An 18,382-nucleotide genomic window follows, 5' to 3' on the forward strand; every position below is an offset into this window, starting at 1 on the left:
TGGGAGAGGAGAGGAGAGGACGGGACCTAGTTGTGCGCTCGAGCAGCGCGACACGGCGCAGGCTCCGTCCGCCCGCCGCAGTCCTTCGGTGTGTGATGCGGCGTCCAACTGTGACACATCAGGAGCGTGATAAGTGAAACGTTGGCGGAAGGGAACAAGATAAGGCTGTTCGATTGTGTTAATTGATAACTGGCCGAATTTCCCTTCAGCTTCGTTCGTCGGGCAGCAGGCGTGTATCGCTGTTACCCTGTTGTATAATTACGTAAGACGGTTGATGTTCGCACATAACGACTGATTTGAAAGATCGGTTATCTCGTCTGTTGGGATAAGCATAAATTTCGCAAACAGCACATCCTGCTAAACTCGGCTCGCTCTGTTCGTCCACGAGATGGAGACACCGTAGACTGGAATGCGATTAATGCAGTTTTCCTCGACTTTCCAAAGGCCCTCTGTATCTAACACACTAACAGCTTACGGAGTATCCGACCAGATGTATGACTAGATTCAGGAGTTCCTAGTAGATTCAAGACAGCACGCCGTTCTTTACGGTACAAAACAGACAGATCTAAATTTCGATAATATCTCAAGGATTACTGCTGTGCGTACAACACAGCATAAAGGACCACTATCATTTGAAAGAAAGGATGTAGTAACTTTGAAAATGTTTTCTGTACGACTTTTAGCAAATTTCATCTTTTTCTTCTTTATTTTGTGCTTTGTTGCAGATTTGACCCGATGCATCAAAACTGGGTCAGACTACGATAAAGCGCAGCGTGTTACCTGGTATACAGAATGCAAATCTGTGATAATACTGCAGGTTTGTCGACACCAGTACGCGTGGACACCACTGGAAAAAAAAGCGTAATATAGGGGTCGCTCACTCCAGGGTTGGAAACCCTTACTGTTCCGTCAGGATAGAGGCTGAGAAACCTGTGTGGCGTCATCAGAGGCTATAAAACAAGATTTAATGTCTCTCGTACCTCAGAATAAATCTTGTCGCCGTCTGTTCCGCAGCGGCTGGTGACTTCGTAAGCTGGGAGTGGAATCTGCTGAATTGAGAGGTGAACTGAGGGTAGCCGAATGTCGCTGCACCAGCCCTAAGGACAGGCCGGTCGCAGTGTAGCGGATTGCCCGCCCATTCGTTCAGACGGTGCTTCCCATCTGCTTATCTGCTGAGGACGAATCCGTGACAGATGAAGTTTGGAAGGTAGGAGACGAGGTACTGGCAGAAGTAAAGCTGTGAGTGCCGGGCGTGAGTCATGCTTCGGTAGCTCAGTTGGTAGAGCACTTGCCCGCGAAAGGCAAAGGTCCCGAGTTAGAGTCTCGGTCGGGCACACAGTTTTAATCTGCCAGGAAGTTTCAGATGCGTATATGTTTGGCTCGCACCCTATTCTGATATTACTGCGTCCCTCTCAGCTCACTGCCCGTGACGCCCCATCACATGGATTACAATATCTGATGCCGCGACGTGTCGAAAGCTGACCCTCGCCCGCCGGTTCGGTATGCCACGTGACCCGAACGATGGTGAAGTATCAGAGCAGTTGGTGCCGTGAAGTGGAACGGTGTTTGTAGACGCGTGGTCTACCCGTCAATGGCTGCTTGAGTAGTCGATACTGGTTCGTAGTCATCCGTGGCTACGGATCAGTAGTCACCACATCAGGCAGCAAGAGTATGACCAATACTGGAACAACCTCTCACTAGATGGTACAGTGTAATGATCAGAGAATCGAGTGTGAACGACACTAACGCCATCGATCCTGGTGATAGGCTGCCTCTAGGATGGCGGGGTTGAGTATTTGCAGTGCCGAGGAATGGCTTTGCTATATGACGTCTTATGATGACTGAGTCGGTCTCCGAGACATCAGCATTCTTCAGTTTTGCTGTATTGCCTAATTTTTTTTCAGTATCTTAACTGCTTCGTCAAACCAGATAGGTAGTGTGACGTCCCACCTGGTGCTTCTTGCAGAATGTTATGAGAGATACTGAGGCAGGCTGGTCTGTACTTGTCTTACACTGTCCTCCTGAGGTCTCTCGTTCTGTCACACAGAAGTGTTGATGTCGCACTCCCGGGTGGCCGACTGTGTCGAAATGTTTATGCCTAGCAGGTGGCTTTTGCTGATATTGCACTGTTGTTGAGCAATGCCAGACTGTAGATACTTACAAGGGAACCTCCCCATCGCACCCCCCTCAGATTTAGTTATAAGTTGGCACAGTGGATAGGCCTTGAAAAACTGAACACAGATCAATCGAGGAAACAGGAAGAAGTTGTGTAGAACTGTGAAAAAATAGGCCAAATATACAAACTGAGCAGTTCAAGGAAAGATAAGCAACATTAAGGACGATAGGAACGCAGGAGCGCCGTGGTCTCGTGAGCAGCTGCAGAACGAAAGGTCATAGGTTCAAATCTTCCATCGAGTGCAAATTTTAATTTTTTATTTTCAGTTTATGTGACAAACTCTTATGTTTTCATCACTTTTTTGGGAGTGATTATCACATCCACAAGAAAACGTAAATCGGGCAAGGTAGAAGAATCTTTTTACCCATTCGCCAAGTGTACAAGTTAGGTGGGCCGACAACATATTCCTGTCATGTGACGCACATGTCGTCACCAGTGTCGTATAGAATATATCAGACGTGTTTTCCTGTGGAGGAATCGGTTGACCTATGACCTTACGATCAAAAGTTTTCGGTTCCCATTGGAGAGGCACGTCCTTTCGTCTACTAATCGCACGGTTTTGCAGTGCGGTCGCAAAACATAGACACTAAACTTATTACAGTGAACAGAGATGTCAATGAACGAACGGACAGATAATAACTATGCAAAAATGAAGAAAGTAAAATTTTCAGTCGAGGGAAGACTTGAATCAAGGATCTCTCGCTCAGCAGCTGCTGACGCTACCACGGGACCACGGCGCTTCTAAGCACACTTCGTCCATGATGTTGCTTATGTGGCCCATGGACTACTCAGTTTGTATATTTTGCTTATTTTTTCACAGTTCCACACAACTTCTTCCTGTTTTCTCAATTGATGTGTGTTCAGTTTTTCAAGGCCTATCCACTGTGCCAACTTATAACTAAATCTGAGGGGGGTGCGATGGGGAGGTTCCCTTGTTAGCAGGGGAACGGTAGAGAGAATTTTACCTTTATGTGTAACAGTAATGAAGTGGTTCAAAAATTTTGGAAAGGCAGTCAGTGTCAGAGACTTCCCCGTAAGTAGACATCTTGCACTTTTTGACACAGTGGAAACTGCATTTCAGCACGGCCCCGCAAAGTCATCTCGTCACACATCTTGAGGTATGTACTGTGACAATCTCGTGATTTAATAACTTCGCGTGGCCCAGTGGCCTGGTGCAAGTCCGTCAACTGCATGCCACTTCAGCGACTCGTGTATCCTTAGCCTACAATTGTTATCCAAGTGGGGAAAGGGGAATCTGAACCAAATGTCGTTTCTGATGGATGTACAGGTCATGGAGAGGTTAATGGTAGGTTAAACTGCAGACTTAAAAAGCCATGACCTGACCAGGACTCTACCCTGCGCCTTCTATTTTCTTGCACATAATTTACCACTCTACCACTAGGCCTGAGTGCTCACCGATAACACCACACTGGACTTCGTTCTGTGGGTTGATGTCAGGGCTGTACACAACACGACTTACATTCCTTCATCGAGTCTTACACGAGGGGTCGCAGTCAGAACTGTTGACGCTCAAATTCTAGCATATCAGAAAAAGCTGAACTACTAAAGGTCTTACAAAAAATTTTTCGAAACGACGGTGGGAACCCATAAATGATATACTGGATAACGCCGGAAGGTATTTTGGGCTGTTCGTGGACGATGCTGTTTCTGCAGAAAGGTCGAACGGCAGAAGGCTGTAGCAAAATGCAAGGGAACCTGAAGATCATCGACGCTTGCAGGAACTAGCAAGCGGCCCTGAACGTGTATAAATTTAACCTACTACCCACTTATAGGCAAAGTTACCCATTACTGTTCAAGTACAGTATAGCTGGCGAATCGTTGGTAACAGTAACAACTGAATAAACAAAGGAGGAACCACTTGAAGCAATGTAGAGTGGAATTAGCTCTCTCCACTGATTTTAGGAAACGCAGATGTCAATCATTAGAAGACAATTTCGAAGATTGTTTAGTGTTGCCTAAGTCTGGGACCCTTAAAAGGGGTAATACTTACACACATCACTGCCTTGCTTGCCTTTTCTCTGCGTTCAACGGTCTTTCCGCAAACAATTCACATAGTTTACTACCTGCTGTTTTCTGAACGGTCGTAACTGCACCACTAACTGGACTAAGCCTGCCAGTATGATGCATCCAAGCGTCCACACTTCAACACTGGCCACGGGAAAATTAGCTCTTGACACGTACTTTGAGGTACTAACCAATCTGAAAACATACGACCTGTCATGGCTATAGTTACAGTGCTAGTCTGTAAATGACGTAAATACTACCGCAACTTTGGTCAGTAGATCTTTTTTTTTCACCGTTTTAGGGCGAAAAACTGCTATGGTCATTAGCGCCCGGTCTGTGACTCAGGAAAAGGTAAAAAAACGACACTGGAAACCAGCAGCAATGGGAACGAAACTCAAAAAAAAAATGGAGAAACTAAAAACAGAAGCAAAGCTTAAAAGAACCACTATAGAAGGGGGGTTGGTTGTCCACAAAAAGAGCTTCAAATGACTGACGTCATCTCACTGGCACTAATAAACTCGAGAACGCGATCGGCTGAGCGCGCGTCATCTGCTAAAATTGACGATATATCAGGCGACAGCTGTAGACGGGCGCGTAACAGAGTAAAATAGGGGCACTCAAGTGAAAGGTGTCTTACCGTCCACAGCTGAGAGCAGTGGGGACAGAGTGGGGGAGGATCGCAGCTTAAACGGTGTCGATAGCTAAAAAGACAGTGCGCTATCCGGAGTCGAGTTAAAATTACCTCCTCCCGACAACGCGTTCGGGAGGAAGAGGTCCAAGCACAGGGAAAGCTTTCACGTCCCGCAATTTATTATTGGGAAGTGTCGACCAATGTGCGTGCCATAAAAGAACAACACGACGACATAAAACACTCCGTAGTTCGGCGAAGGAAATCGTGCGAAAAGCTGGCCGAAGAAGAGAGACTGCAGCCTTGGCCGCTATATCGGCCGCCTCATTTCCACAGATACCAACGTGTCCTGGGATCCAGAGGAACGCCACAGAGACGCCCCCAAGTGGAGCAAACGTAGACAGTCCTGAATTCGGTGGACCAGAGGGTGGACAGGGTAGAGAGCTTGGAGACTGAGGAGAGAGCTGAGAGAATCTAAGCAAATAACATGCTGTATCCGCTGATGGCGACGGATGTATTGGACAGCCTGGAGAACAACGTAAAGCTCCGCAGTATAAACCGAAAACTGGTCGGGAAGCCGAAATCGATTTGGGGTGTCGCCAACAATATAGGCACTCCCTACACCAAACTATGTTTTTGAGCAGTCAGTGTAAATAAATGTGGCTTCCTTCATTTGTGCACAGAGCAGAAAATGCCCGACGATAAACAAGTGAAGGGGTACCATCCTTAGGAAACTGACAAAGGTCACGGAGCAGGCAGGTCCGGGGACGGAGCCGGAGCCAAGGCAGTGCTGTACCCCAAGTTGCCAAGAAACTTTTAGGAAAGCGGAAGGAAAGAGAATGTAGCAGTTGACGGAAGCGGACTCCCGGTGGTAGTAGGGAGGAGGGGCGGCCTGCATACCCTACATCAAAAGAGGCGTCGAAGAAAAGGTCATGGGCCGGATTAGCAGGCATGGAAGACAGATGGCTAGCATAACGACTCAGAAGGACTGCTCGCCGATTGGACAGCGGAGGTTCAGCAGTCTCAGCATAAAGGCTTTCCACAGGGCTGGTGTAAAAAGCTCCAGACACTAAACGTAATCCACGGAGGTGGATAGAGTCGAGACGCCGAAGAATAGACGGCCGAACAGGAGTAAACTATGCTTCCATAGTCCAATTTCGAGAGCACTAAGGCGCGATAGAGGCGCAGAAGGACCACTCTGGCCGCTCCCGAGGAAGTACCATTCACGACACGGAGGGTGTTGAGGGATCGCAGACAGCGAGCCGGTCAGTACATCGTCTAGCTTGAAGGGGGAAACCAGATGGCGCTATGGTTGGCCCGCTAGATGGCGCTGCCATAGGTCAAACGGATATCAACTACGTGTTTTAAATAGGAACCCCCATTTTTTGTTATATATTCGTGTAGTACGTAAAGAAATATGAATGTTTTAGTTGGACCAATTTTTTCGCGGTGTGATAGATGGCGCTGTAATAGTTACAAACATATAAGTACGTGGTATCACGTAACATTCCGCAAGTGCGGACGGTATTTGCTTCGTAATACATTACCCACGTTAAAACGGACCGTTTACCAATTGCGGAAAAGGTCGATATCGTGTTGATGTGTGGCTATTGTGATCAAAATGCCCAACGGGCGTGTGCTACGTATCCTGCTCGGTATCCTGGACGACATCATCCAAGTGTCCGGACCGTTCGCCGGATAGTTACGTTATTTAAAGAAACAGGAAGTGATCAGCCACATGTGAAACGTCAACCACGACCTGCAACAAATGATGCCCAAGTAGGTGTTTTAGCTACTGTCGCGGCTAATCCGCACATCAGTAGCAGACAATTGCGCGAGAATCGGGTATCTCAAAACGTCGGTGTTGAGGATGCTACAACAACATCGATTGCACCCGTACCATATTTCTATGCACCAGGAATTGCATGGCGACGACTCTTAACGTCGTGTACAGCTCTGCCACTGGGCACAAGAGAAATTACGGGACGATGACAGATTTTTTGCACGCGTTCTATTTAGCGACGAAGTGTCATTCACCAATAGCGGTAACGTAAACCAGCATAATATGCACTACTGGGCAACTGAAAATCCAGGATTGCTGCGACAAGTCTAACATCAGCGACCTTGGCGGGTTAATGTATAGTGCGGCATTATGGGAGGAAGGATAATTGGCCCCCATTTTATCCATGGCAATCTAATTGGTGCAGTGTATGCTGTTTTCCTACGTAATGTTCTACCGATGTTACTACAAGATGTTTCACTGCATGACAGAATGGCGATGTACTTCCAACATGATGGATGTCCGGCACATAGCTCGCGTGCGGTTGAAGCGGTATTGAATAGCGTATTTCATGAAAGGTGGATTGGTCATCGAAGCACGTTCACCGGATTTGACGTTCCCGGATTTCTTTGTGTGGGGAAAATTGAAGGATATTTGCTATCGTGATCCACCGACAACACCTGACAACAGGCGTCAGCGCATTGTCAATGCATGTGCGAACATTACGGAAGGCCAACTACGCGCTGTTGAGAGGAATGTCGTTACACGTACTGCCAAATGCATTGAGATTGACGGACATCATTTTGAGCATTTATTGCATTAATGTGGTATTTATAGATAATCACGCTGTAACAGCATGCGTTCTCAGAAATGGTAAGTTCACAAAGGTACATGTATCACTTTGGAACAACCGAAATAATATGTCCTAACGTACCTACGTTTAATTTAAAAAACCTACCTGTTGCGAACTGTTCGTCTAAAATTGTGAGCCATATGTTTGTGATTGATGGCGCTGTAATAGTCACAAAGAGGAAAAGTAATTTAAGTAAAACATTTCTTTACGTACTATACGAATATGTAATAAAAAAAAGTTGACATCCGTTTGACCTATGGCAGCGCCACCTAGTGGGCCTACCATATCGCCATCTGGTTTCCCCTTCAAGCTAGAAAAGTTTCGTTCTTTGTAGTTTTTTCGTTTGGCGCTTATTTCTTGAGATATTTGGACCGTAGACGATCAATGGACCACCCTGTGTAACTTCTGTACACTGCATAGGATGGACGACAATTTATAACATTTGCAGAACTGAATTTCCACCCAATAAAAATAACCTAGAGTGCTGGTCGTTTAATGGCACATCTTCCTTCCAAATAAACTCGCAAACGACAAAATGATAGTTTGCTTCCCTGTGCATAGTTGGGGCACTTTTACGCAAACCTGAAGAACGTTAATAGTTTCGTCATTATTTGCAATTTTTTCCACTTGCCTGAGAAGCGCCGGTGTACGCCGGCTGTTAACAGAGACGCGTGTGTAGCGATCAGCGGCTCACGTCAAACACACACCAAGAGAAGGGGAAATGGGCGAGTTAGCGCTTACAATGGCAAGCGATCCGTCGGCAGCGCTTTGTCCACCAGCGCCGCGTCGGTACATCTGACACAGTCTGAAGTGTGTGGCGGTCGCTGCCCGCCTTACAGGGAACCGCCGGCCGTGGACGATGCTCCTGAGAGCCATCCAGACACGACCCACGAGCCGCTTTCGCTTCAGTTCTGCCAGCACTCGTATTTTGAGCGTTGCGCGCTTAAGGCAAGTTTCGCGTTGTAGTCTCGGTCTGGCAGACAGTTTTCAGCTTTCTGAATATTTCTCTACCCTTGACATATTCTACAAACCAACATTACGCGATTCCTGTGTCAAATATAGTTTGCGATACGATCATCCACTTACCAAACACTGATCGTATTTCGTTCTTTCGGCAATGTTCATTGTAACTGCAGTTACAAAAATACAAGATTCTCTTCTATTGGACTAATATAAAATACTTAAGTATTTGCGAGGACAATCTTTTTTCCCAATTTATTCCGCAACAAGTGCACCATTATTTGCGCGATGACTTGTTGGAAAGTAATTCTTCCGAATTTATGTGGAAGCATTTTTAAATAAAACAAACCTGATGAACACCACATCTTTATTCATGTTTACGTGTTTCTTACAGTCTCTTCGGAGACTTACGCATTTCTTCCAAATAAAGACCAGTTTGTTGTCTTCACTGCATAATGACTTTGTTGAGGAGACACAACCTCACCTCTGCTTGCACATCTTCATCCTCTCGAAGTGAAGACCTCGAAGATATTTACGTTTTGACAACAAATTAAAATCGAAATACGGACGATAATCATTGACAGTGAAACCATGGCGTCCGACTAAATACACGATTTAGACGTGGAGTGATGTCTATGGATGTGGACAAATTCTCGTAATTTGAAACACTATTACAGCACGCTGTTTCTCGCGCACAGATAGTTAGGCTACACACCGCCATGTTACACGCTACAATTCGGAATCATCTAGGCAGACGGCTGCCAATATGTAGACATGAAAAAACAAAGATGTAGAATGTTAATAACGTTTGTTTCATTTAACAAACATTTTTCAGCACGTCCCGACATCTTTCAATGTAAAAGCTTTTGGTCGCAAAAATTAGTTAACCTATTGTTTCACTTTATGACAACTCACATAAATGCTACATGACTGGAATATATTGCAAGTGTATTTTAAGGAATATTTTATTAAGATTTATTGTTCACTAATAATAAGAACCATTGTTATATTCTAAAAATATACGTAACCTTTTGTGAATAACTCAATATTTTGTAAAAGCTAAATATATACTGCCCTTCACACGTGGCATATTTTAGTACACCAAAATTTCTATTTTGGAAGTTTATAAAATTGTTACCTTTGTTTTATTCCTCCAAATTTTGCAAGAGGAAACTAACGTAGGCTAAACAATTAATAATCCAAAACGAGGTGTGATTATAATCAATTTGAACTGTACAATTTCTAGAACATGGTGAAAGTTCATACTTTAATGTATACAACTGGATACGCGCAAGTTAATCCAGTAGCTTTCTGTCAGTTTGTACATTAGTTTTTGTTTCAGTGGATCTGCAGCATGTATTTTGTCTCGTAAAGGCACGAGTAAAAACCTGTCTTCAGTGCTAAAACGCTGACTCGTATCTTTACTATTGTATGAAGTTAAAATGTCAAATGAAACTTTGGTTGGGATATCGTGAAAATGTGACTTCACTTTGTCAGTAAGAAATCAGAGGCCTGAGATCGTCATATAGCAAAACGATGAGCAATTAAGGATAAACAGAAAGGTTAGTACATCTTTAAGCTTTTATACATCGAACTTTATAGTAAACAATTTCTCTTTCCTTGATATTTGAATTCGCGATTAGTGACGTTGAAGGATGCATAACATGGGTACGAAATTGCAAGATAAATTTTGATGTAATTTTGTAAATAGGTTCATTTCACAGTATAGTTACGAATTTGGCTCTCAGACCGACGTATTCTGCGGTACTGATCTCACTTTGAAGAAGCACGAGGTAATTTAGTTTATCGGGCAGAAGTGAAGGGTAGAGGTGTTGAAGATTGCTTTGTGACAGGTTGGCTGTGTGCACGGGGGCGTACCGATTCTTGAAGCCGGCGCCTGCCAAGCAGGCAACACGCCGCGCCTCTGTGACCTAGCGTGGAGTCCCTTCGGAACATCAGCTTGTCTAATTACAATCGCAAGGTTTAACAGCAAGTTTACCTTTACTGCCAAATATCAATTGCTCACTCTCAGGGTCCTTTTTCGCAGCAGTTGTGTGTAGCCGGCCATGTGGCGCACAGGACAAGGAACACGTGACCTCTGGGTGCGGTGAGATTTCAGTGTGAGCAGGAAAGCAGACTGCAACCTCTCAGTCACACAGTATCTAAAAAATACGACGCTTTTCCAGAACATAAATTATGTTTGCGGTGCATGCTTGCTACGGCAAGGACGCAGCGCGGGTAATTAAAGATCTTTGCCACCTCATATACTGTCGCTCCCTGACTTCCATCTCGCCGGGGAAGACCAAACGTTTTGAACGATTATAGTGAGGCAACTGTTTGTTACGCGCAATTAAGTCTACAGTTTAAGTTTGGAGGCAAAATATCATTCCCGGGAGCATTACAAAAGCATTGAACTTCACTGTACTTAACATTATAGCTAATGAAAAATTTGTTTTATAGTTTAGTATTCTATGTTAGTTTCAACGTAGACGCCGAACGGGTGCATAAAGAAAGCATCTAATCCTAGTATACTATGTTTTTCCAAATAAACCTTAACCATTACAAACATACTTTCAGCAACTCTCGTTCCTGTTAGTGTTACTATATATTTTGCTTTTTTCAGCTACAGGCATAACTTGCTTTTAATTCATTGTGTGTTGATGCAATACTATAGAAAGTGTTGGCAACATTCGAAAGCGTGCCCTGTCCAATCTAGTATCTTTGTAACAGTTACAGCGAGACTATCGGCTCTTATTCCAGCAACGTGACTCAAGGCGAAATGAATTAGCAACTCTCGAAACACCACAATGAACACACATCAGACAAAAAAATAAGTGCAGGACATCCACTACTGTTACTGGAGAAAATACACTAAAGAACTACGTTTTTCCTGCTATTCCGCAGACCAAATGCTGTTTAACTGTGAAACACGTGACAGCAGGCCGGCAAGTAAAACCAAACATTTAAATTAATCCTGCTTGAAGTGAGCAACCATAGGAAATTGGATGCACATGGAGTTTCAGAATCAAAACGGGAAACCAGCGTGAAGTGTCTGCAATATTTTACTGAGACAGAGGAGACCCGAAAACGATAGACAAGTGTTGATTTACGTGTATCTAAATAACACCAACAAAAAAACAACATTCTGCAAAAGGCGGTGCTCACAAACACACTTATTCGCAAAAGAAAAGGCAGTAGCAGTTAACACCATCAAGATGGTTAATTAGCTGCGTGGCACAAATCTATTGTCAATTCACAGGTCCACTACAACTTTAATAAAATCTGCTCATTTTTAGCGTATTTTCGAGTAGTTTTGACCACAATTTTGCGAATTTCAACTCATACGCGCTAAACGTCACAGATACGCTTCTCTGTGCCACGGAAGGCAGATCATTGTTTGACACCCTGTCGACGAGATTACAGACAGCGCACAAGTTCTGATAGGCGAGCACGGCGAAGGAAACCATGTGTCCCTTCTAAAGGAACCATTCCGACATTTTCGGTTTAAAGGAAACGCCGTAAGTATGGCCAGATTAAGGGGGGAGGGGGGGGGGGTCTGAAGAGCAGTCATCCCAATGAGAGTTCATTGTGTTGACTGCCGCATAGCCACCTCGCTCGATGCTTCTGGACCACAACGAACGTCCTTCGAAACTTACTTTGGCGAAAAATACGAAACTGAAAATACAGTCGGACTTGAACTTTTTCATAAGCGATATCCAAGCAAGTGAAACCGGCCCACTGGACGTGAATCTGTACATTGTTACCCATTGTCGCCCTACATACTATTTGACCTTGAAAAATAAAAATCTGTTTTAGTACTTCGGAAGTGTGATTTGATACACGCGGACCCTTCAGTTTTCTGAAACATTACTATTAACCCTCACTTCATGAAGCTCCGCCCGTTGTCTAGTTTACGCCTGGAGCAGGAATTTGTGAGCACTTTACGCTACAGGAGCGTTCTAGAATTAGAGGGGTCAAGACCATTTCTTCATTTGCGAGTGCGTGTCTTGTACCGATTTAAGCGAGCATAGCAGACAGTTTTATGCCCAGCCTTAAGCATGGATTACACTATCAAAATTTTTGTAAGGTACTACGAAAGTACTCTTTTACAGAGTGAGAGGTTTCGTAGAACGCCTCATTACAGATCTTTGACAAAACTACACTTCAGAGCCAAAGGAACTAGTACACCTGCCTAATATCGAGTAGGGCCCCGTGAGCACGCAGATGTGCCACAACACTGCATGGCGTCGACTCGACTGATGTCGGAAGTAGCGCTGGAGAGAACTGACACCACGAACTGCAGGGCTGTACATAAATCTGTAAGAGTCCTAGGGAGTGGAGATCTCTTCTGAGCAGCACGTTGCAAGACATCCTAAATATGCTCAATGTTCACGTCCAAGGGGGTTTGGTGGCCAGCACAAGGTTTGAACTCGTAAGTGTGTTCCTGGGGACACTTTGGCAATTCTGGACGTGTGTGGTGTCGCATTGTCCTGCTGGAATTTCCCAAGTGCGTGGACATGTATGCGTACATGTCACCTGTCAGAGTCGTAAATTAGATGAATCATAGGTCCCATATCACTCCAACTGCACATGTTCCACATTACAGAGCCTCCACCAGCTTTAACAGTCCCCTGCTGACATGCAGGATCCATGGATTCATGAGGTTGTCTCCATACCCGAGCACGTCCATCCGCTCGATACAATTTGAAGTGAGACTCGTCCGACCAGGCAACGTGTTTCCAGCCGTCAACAGTCCCATATCGGTGTTGAGGCGTTAAGCTTTGTGTCGAGCAGTCATCAAGTGTGCACGAGTTCAGCCTTCGGCTCCGAAAGCCCATATCTACACTCCTGGAAATTGAAATAAGAACACCGTCAATTCATTGTCCCAGGAAGGGGAAACTTTATTGACACATTCCTGGGGTCAGATACATCACATGATCACACTGACAGAACCACAGGCACATAGACACAGGCAACAGAGCATGCACAATGTTGGCACTAGTACAGTGTATATCCACCTTTCGCAGCAATGCAGGCTGCTATTCTCCCATGGAGACGATCGTAGAGATGCTGGATGTAGTCCTGTGGAACGGCTTGCCATGCCATTTCCACCTGGCGCCTCAGTTGGACCAGCGCTCGTGCTGGACGTGCAGACCGCGTGAGACGACGCTTCATCCAGTCCCAAACATGCTCAATGGGGGACAGATCCGGAGATCTTGCTGGCCAGGGTAGTTGACTTGCACCTTCTAGAGCACGTTGGGTGGCACGGGATACATGCGGACGTGCATTGTCCTGTTGGAACAGCAAGTTCCCTTGCCGGTCTAGGAATGGTAGAACGATGGGTTCGATGACGGTTTGGATGTACCGTGCACTATTCAGTGTCCCCTCGACGATCACCAGTGGTGTACGGCCAGTGTAGGAGATCGCTCCCCAAACCATGATGCCGGGTGTTGGCCCTGTGTGCCTCGGTCGTATGCAGTCCTGATTGTGGCGCTCACCTGCACGGCGCCAAACACGCATACGACCATCATTGGCACCAAGGCAGAAGCGACTCTCATCGCTGAAGACGACACGTCTCCATTCGTCCCTCCATTCACGCCTGTCGCGACACCACTGGAGCCGGGCTGCACGATGTTGGGGCGTGAGCGGAAGACGGCTTAACGGTGTGCGGGTCCGTAGCCCAGCTTCATGGAGACGGTTGCGAATGGTCCTCGCCGATACCTCAGGAGCAACAGTGTCCCTAATTTGCTGGGAAGTGGCGGTGCGGTCCCCTACGGCACTGCGTAGGATCCTACGGTCTTTGCGTGCATCCGTGCGTCGCTGCGGTCCGGTCCCAGGTCGACGGGCACGTGCACCTTCCGCCGACCACTGGCGACAACATCGATGTACTGTGGAGACCTCACGCCCCACGTGTTGAGCAATTCGGCGGTACGTCCACCCGGCCTCCCGCATGCCCACTATACGCCCTCGCTCAAAGTCCGTCAACTGCACATATGGTTCACGTCCACGCTGTCGCGGCATGCTACCAGTGTTAAAGACTGCGATGGAGCTCCGTATGCCACGGCAAACTGGCTGACACTGACGGCGGCGGTGCACAAATGCTGCGCAGCTAGCGCCATTCGATGGCCAACACCGCGGTTCCTGGTGTGTCCGCTGTGCCGTGCGTGTGATCATTGCTTGTACAGCCCTCTCGCAGTGTCCGGAGCAAGTATGGTGGGTCTGACACACCGGTGTCAATGTGTTCTTTTTCCATTTCCAGGAGTGTATGTTTCGTTGAATGATTTGCCCGCTGACACTTGTTCACGGCCGAACATTTAAATCTGCAATAATTTGCGGCAGTGTTGCACATCTGTCAAATTGTACGATTATCTTCAGTCATAGTTGGTCACGTTCTCGCGTGATCTTTTTCGAGCCGCAGTGGTGTCTGAGATTTTATGTTTTACCGGATTCCTGATATTCACGGTACACTCATCAAATGGTTGTACGGGAAAATCCCCACTTCTTCGGTACCTCGGAGATGCTCTTGCGCCGACTATAACAACACGTTCAATCTCACTCAAACCTTGATAACCTGCAATTGTAGCAGCAGTAACCGATCTGACAACTGCGCCAGACACGTTTTGTCTTATATGGGCGTTGCTGACCTTACCGCCGTATTCTGCCTGTTTACGTATCTCTGTATTTGAATACGCATGCCGATACCAGTTTCTTCGGCGCTTCAGTGTATTTTACACTGTAACATGGGCCTCGCACCGAACAAGTAATAGGGAGTGCGAGTCTCCCACACTGACCACGGAACTTTGAGGCAGGCCGCACGGATAGCCGCCACGCTGTATTGTATTCAGATGAGCTGAGGTCGGTCGCGGTTTGGTGCTGTGCGGTCAGAGAAGAGTACGTAACCCGAACACCAGCTTCGTGAGTCCGTGTTAAGGAAAATGCTGGGTTACGAAAGCAGCCTCCTCCTCGGTTATTCGAAACTTACAACAGAAAAGAGTTTACATTAACGTGGTCAAGTGCGTCGTATTACTGGATCAAATGCACATTTATGACCGGAAAATCTCAAAATGCTAGGAACTTTTTCACGAAAGACTGTGGCATTTAGTGTTTAAAACAACGGTTGCGCGCATACGACGGGAATTAAGAGCAAGAAGAAATAAATGCTGACGTTTTGGGGCACGTAATAGGGCGGTGTCGGCTTCACAGCCACGTACAGCGCTAAGTCTGTAGCGTCGTCGCGACTCATCAGTAGGAGCGGGAGAATCTCAGCAGTCGCCTTCTGTTTCCAGCGATGAACATACACAGCTTGTTTATTGTGACACGAACATTCACTCTTACAAAGACGTATCTAGCAAAGAAACATTTTGAAGTAACAATTGTTTGAATAAAGAAAAGCAATTTAGTTAGGTCGTGAAATATTGAGCACTTAAACAGTAACAAGTGAAACTTGAGCTTCTATAGAGTTTGGAAAGTAGGAGATGAGGTACTGGCAGAAGTAAAGCTGTGAGGACGGGGCACGAGTCGTGCTTGGGTAGCTCAGACGGTACAGCACTTGCACGCGAAAGGCAAAGGTCCCGAGTTCGAGTCCCGGTCCGGGACACAGCTTTAATCTGGCAAGAAGTTCCATATCAGCGCACACTGCGCTGCAGAGTGAAAATCTCATTCCAGTGACAAGTGAGTTCGTGTGTCGCAGTGCAGATGTTACGTAGTTGCACTCAGAACTGAATTTTTACAGAGTACAGTAGAGACGCGCCCAATCAAATTCATTTTGTTCAACGACGCGTACCTCACACCCATACGCGGTATTCTTTTCTGAGAGTAATCGATGTTTTGTTTCGCTGTTGCGATAGGACTAACATTCATTTAAAAGGACTACAGAGTGAAGAGTAAATTTAAATATTAGGCTGTCTTCTTTGTGTTTCACCGAGTTGTGTGCAAAATCAAGGTCGTGCACAATATAACAATTGAGTAAATAGAGTTCCGTTCATTTTATTATATTTTCTTTATGTTTTGCTACGCACTGCTTGAATGTGAGTGTATATTCAAACTTGTGTTTGTGTAGAAGGTCCAAGGCACTGCAGCAGCGTAAGTTTGTCTATATGTTGGGTCGACTAACTTTAAGCGTGCAAAGCGGTAGCTACATTTTACGAGCGATGAAATGAGTTCTAACTGAACAACAGGACAGTCGCTGTAGTCGAGGTACAGCCCGGGACAGTTGGGTACTGTGGAGTGCGACGCCTGTATCGTGTTAGTAAAGAATACAGACAGACCACGTCTGCAGCAGCTTGGTACAGAAAAAAAAATCAGTAACGTGATTGAAGATAGTGTGACGTTGGTACAGAGATCTAACAGCCATTAGTAGTAATGTGATAAAACGGTACTCGGTCGTTTATCACCGTTTTGAAGTATGCGCTGTGACAGAAGACTTGAGAGACGTCAGAAGCGTATGTAAAGCGTCCGGCGTACCTGAAGAAAGTGCGACAGGCTGTTCGCAACACATGTTAAGTGACGTGGCAGTTTCTAGCTCAGAGCGCATTCGCAGAGGACGCACCTGCATACAGCGGGGACACGTGGGTAAAGAAGCAAGACTCCAATCTGATATAATTGCGTAGGCTTCCGCGGCCAGAGTCAGTCGACATAGTTTTCTGGGTTTGGTACCGCATCATAATGTATAAAACTATTCCTGCTGCTACAGAAGAACCAACGTTTCTGCCACGATCGCAGCGGCCTCCTCCTGGGTGACCAATGAAACTATCTACCTTTTTAAAATTATGACGTAATGGCATGCGCAGTGAACAAACAAAATACGAGGTGCATTCAAGTTTAAGGCCTCCGATTTTTTTCTAGTTAACTACTCACCCGAAATCGATGAAACTGGCATTACTTCTCGACGTAATCGCCCTGCAGACGTACACATTTTTCACAACGCTGACGCCATGATTCCAGCAGCGAAGGCTTCTTTAGGAGTCCGTTTTGACCACTGGAAAATCGCTGAGGCAATAGCAGCAGCACGGCTGGTGAATGTGCGGCCACGCAGAGTGTCTTTCATTGTTGGAAAAAGCCAAAAGTCACTAGGAGCCAGGTCAGGTGAGTAGGGAGCATGAGGAATCACTTCGAAGTTGTTATCACGAAGAAACAGTTGCGTAACGTTAGCTCGATGTGCGGGTGCGTTGTCTTGGTGAAACAGCACACGCGCACCCCTTCCCGGACGTTTTTGTTGCAGTGCAGGAAGGAATTTGTTCTTCGAAACATTTTCGTAGGGTGCACCTGTTACCGTAGTGCCCTTTGGAACGCAATGGGTAAGGATTACACCCTCGCTGTCCCAGAACATGGACACCATTTTTTCAGCACTGGCGATAACCTGAAATATTTTTGGTGGCGGTGAATCTGTGTGCTTCCATTGAGCTGACTGGCTCTGTTTCTGGATTGAAAAATGGCATCCACGTCTCATCCACTGTCACAACCGACGAAAAAGTCCCATTCATGCTGTCGTTGCGCGTCAACATTGCTTGGCAACATGCCACACGGGCAGCCATGTGGTCGTCCGTCAGCATTCGTGGCACCCACCTGGATGACACTTTCCGCATTTTCAGGTCGTTATGCAGGATTGTGTGCACAGAACCCACAGAAATGCCAACTCTGGAGGCGATCTGTTCAACAGTCATTCGGTGATCCCCAAAGCAATTCTCTCCACTTTCTCGATCATGTCGTCAGACCGGCTTGTGCGAGCCCGAGGTTGTTTCGGTTTGTTGTCACACGATGTTCTGCCTTCATTAAACTGTCGCACCCACGAACGCACTTTCGACACATCCATAACTCCATCACCACATGTCTCCTTCAACCGTCGATGAATTTCAATTGGTTTCACACCACGCAGACGTATTGACAAACGTGGCCTCATTTTAAAACAATGCGCATGTTTCTATCTCTTTCCAGTCCGGAGAAAAAAAAAATCGGAGGCCT

General features: G+C 46.1%; 1 protein-coding gene across 5 annotated transcripts in view; it reads right to left on the reverse strand.

Annotated features, from left to right (window-relative positions):
- The window catches only part of LOC124612683 (la-related protein Larp4B), a 335,239-nt gene that overhangs the window by 205,631 nt on the left and 111,226 nt on the right, over positions 1 to 18,382 (reverse strand). The window lies entirely within an intron of this gene.

Source organism: Schistocerca americana, chromosome 4 (genome assembly GCF_021461395.2).
Source record: "Schistocerca americana isolate TAMUIC-IGC-003095 chromosome 4, iqSchAmer2.1, whole genome shotgun sequence".
In the NCBI taxonomy this organism is placed as follows: Eukaryota; Metazoa; Arthropoda; class Insecta; order Orthoptera; family Acrididae; genus Schistocerca; species Schistocerca americana.